Source organism: Gossypium arboreum, chromosome 9 (genome assembly GCF_025698485.1).
Source record: "Gossypium arboreum isolate Shixiya-1 chromosome 9, ASM2569848v2, whole genome shotgun sequence".
NCBI classification, from domain to species: domain Eukaryota; kingdom Viridiplantae; phylum Streptophyta; class Magnoliopsida; order Malvales; family Malvaceae; genus Gossypium; species Gossypium arboreum.
The window spans coordinates 62,559,410-62,563,132 of record NC_069078.1 but is presented as its reverse complement, the minus strand read 5'-3'; the positions used below and the strand labels follow the sequence as shown (position 1 = coordinate 62,563,132).

Sequence of the window (3,723 nt, the reverse complement as noted above, 5' to 3'; positions counted from 1 at the left end):
AGGCTATCATCAAAGAATAGCCATTCCAACCTCTCATGGAATAGCCACCAAACTTTTTTTTAAAAATATCTCAAACCAAATACATCATATTAACCACAATTTCAATCGATGGTGTCGAAACCAATTTTTTGAAAACGGAAATTGACTTTGTTTGAAATTGAAAATTAAAACGGGAGTCGCCACCGATCTTTATTGGGTGTGATCGGATCACCTTTGTTTTAATAAAATATTTTGGTTTACTAAAACGGTGTTGTTTGGTCTACGAAACTTGAGAGAACGGGTTCGAGAGTCGGTTACGTGCAAGGAGGGATTAGCACTCTCGTCACGCCCAAAATTGGTACCGAATTGATTAGTTAGTGTCTTAATGTCGAAAGTTGAAAAATCGAGCACGGATTTAAAATACGATCCCCTTTTTTATTAACGCCGATTTTAAAAAAACCTGAATTAGATCAAAATGATTGCTAAAGATTTCCTCATCTCGAGATATCGGAGTACCCGTAAGTTAGGACGTGATACTTTGAACTCCCGAGCGCAAGTTTGTCTTTAATTTTAATTGAAATTTCATGTGTTTTGGAATTTAAAAGGATATTTGGCCATTTAGGTTTAACGAGAAAATCGAAACCCCGTAAGTTAGGGTATGATTTCTCGAATTCCCAAAATGCAAAATATTTCCTTATTTTGAAGATTTTTCGTTTGAATAATAACGAGCATGGCATTTAACAATGTGCATTATTTTGTTTGAACTAAAAATGAAACGATCTATATTGGATGAATACGTTCGAACTTCATACACGATGCGATTTAAATGAAATAAAACAAAAATATAACATAGAGCATGGAATAATAAAACGCGAATCAAATGCAAAGTTAATGAATGTCAACAATATGAGGATACTAAATAAATAATTTCAATAATATGTAATGGCAATATTCACATGACGTACATTGTTTTTAAGATCAACATTAATAAACATAGAAATGAAATCATAATATAAAACAACTTAAAACAAATAATAAGAATATTTTAAATACATAATATGTATATATATATATATATATATATATATATATGTATATTTAAAGGTTTAGAATAGATACTATAAAAGCAATTTAAAATAAATAATATAAAACAATTTAAAAATCATTAATATTCAAAACAATAAAATAATATCTAGAGCAACTTAAAATAAAACAAATCAAACTAACATATAAAAGACTTTAAAATAAGATAAATTTACAACAAACAAGTATATGAAAAAGTGCATAAAATAATTTAATATAAATAATACATGAAATCTTAAAATACATAATACTAAAAGGTTTATAATGAATAATAAAAAGTATTTGAAAGTAGTTTACATATAACATGGTATAACTAAACGACATACATAAAAAATAGATCACATATAAAAAAATAGTTTAAAGTAAATAAAATATAAAAATATTTAAAATAAATAATATGTAAAGGAGTTTAAAATAACTGAGGTGAAAAACTTAAAATAAAAGTAAAAAATAACTTAAAACAATGTATAATGAAACAATTTGAAATGAATATTACAAAACGATTTTAAAATAAATAATGCATAAAATAGTTTAAAAGAACTAATCTGTAAAAAAAACCTAAAATAAATAATATATATGAAATTGTTTAAAATAAAATATATATATATATATAAATAATAAATAAGCATAATATATAAATCAGTTTAAATTAAATATTATACATGAAAATTTAGAATAGAACATATATAAAATAATCTAAAGTAAAGAATATATTAAAATAAATAATATATGGGAAATTAAAAAATAAATTTAAATGATTAGAATAGTGTAACCAAATAAAGTATGAAAAGAAACTTAAAATGGAAAATACATATATAATAGTTTAAAACATATAACGTGTAAAAATATTTCAAAATAAGTAATATGTATAGGAGTTAAAACAAATAACATATGTAAAAATACTTAAAATCTATAACAATTTACAATACATAAGGCGTAAAAAGGATTACAATAACTAATAATAAAATGGTCTAACATAAATAATGTAAGATAAACAAACTTAAAATAACTAACAATAAAACAGCTCCTAAAAAGTTGAAATAATAAATAAATGAACAAATTAAATAGACTAGGACTAAGCTGAAATTTAATTAAAATTTAAGATGCAAACTATAAATAAAAAAATAGGCCACTAAGGATCGAAGTGAAACGCGCATAAAGAACGAGGGACTGATTGGGAAAATGTTCCTAGCCCTCTATGAGCAGTGTTTCAAAGGACCCGAATGTAACTCAAACGAAATCTAAGAGCTAAATTAAAAAATAAAAGAAAACAGAAAATGGGGTCTGATCGAATGGAGTTGTAAAGGAGAAGGACTAATCGCTCAAATCTCCCCCTTTAGGGAGAATGCACAAACCCCCACTCCAACAAACGGCACCGTTTCAAATGATTTAAAGACAAAAAAAAAATTCCTTCTTTTTCATTCTGCTGGTTCCTCTTTTCTTTTAATTTTCAAAACCCTCACAAGCCCTCACTTCACCCTTTTTGCTCCAGCCGATCGGGCTCTCTAACTGCCCGTCGTACCACCACCGTACCCGGTGGCCGCCAAGCGCAGAGATGGGCTTTTTAGCCTCGTTTTGAGGCACACTCGAAGGCCATGCCTTCTCAGCCCCAAAGAAACTGAAACAAAGGTCCTCCCTCCCCTTTTGGCTCGACTTCGGCGATTGGAGAAGAGATCTCCGGCGATGAGTCCGTGGGAAGATCAAGGTGAGGTTATCTTTCTCTTTTTTCTTTTTTATTTTCGAAAGTAAAAATAAAAGAAAAAATAAAATAACAAAATAAAACTTGAGAGTAAAAAGAAAATCAACAGAAAATCGAACGAATATCACCTTTTAAACTTTTCTAGTTTTTTTTATTGATTTTGTATCCAAAAAAAGAAGAAGAAAAAATACATTGAAATGTCATGGCTCTTATAACCGAAACTACCATCTTCTTATTTCTATTTTTTTGTCTCTTTGTTATTTGTTTCTTCTATTTATCATCTTTTGCTTGCGTGTTGCAGGTGGTTGTCAGAGACTGATGAAGAGGCGCGCGTGGTGGCCTTGCTGGTGAAGAGCGGCGGCTGAAGAAGGGGACTAGGGTTTGTTTGCTTGCTGAAAATTTTTTATAGCTAATGGGCTAGGGTTAGTTGGTTTTGGGCTTTTGTAATTGGGTCTGATGGGTTTGGTTTAGTGGTTAGGTGGGTTAAGGTTTGTTTAGGCCCCGGCCAAAATTGGGCTGTACAAATGGATTATAGCCATGGAAGAAAAATCAAGAAGAAATAGAATTTTAAACCCAATCATTAAACCAAACTTCCATTAAATGCTTTCCTACTTCAATTTCATCCGACAATACTATTTTAACAATATCAACACAAGGTCTCCTCCACTTTGCCATGCCATGTTCCAAGCCCAATAGCAGGAGATTTTAGATCCAGTATTCAATACATAGAAATTCCCTTGTATCTCAGATTTTCCTTTCCTTTTCTCACCCACCAAACAAGAAAAAAGGGCAAGCTTTTCAGCTATATATTCACTTCAATTTTGGTATTTGAATTACCAAAAATACTTTCCAAAACTCAAAATATCAGTTTTGCACTAGAAAGTGCAAAATTAAACTTAAAACTCAGTAATAAAATTTAGACAACAAAACAACCCAAATTAAAAAAAAAACTATGACGGACG

The 3,723-nt window shown here is 29.4% G+C and overlaps 1 long non-coding RNA gene across 1 annotated transcript; it reads left to right on the top strand.

Annotated features, from left to right (window-relative positions):
- Positions 1–2,488: 2,488 nt before the first annotated feature.
- On the top strand, positions 2,489–3,338 carry LOC108473230 (uncharacterized). The gene is made up of 2 exons (XR_001869695.2): positions 2,489–2,767; positions 3,063–3,338. It is a non-coding gene; the product is annotated as an uncharacterized LOC108473230 (long non-coding RNA).
- The last annotated feature ends 385 nt before the right edge of the window (positions 3,339–3,723 follow it).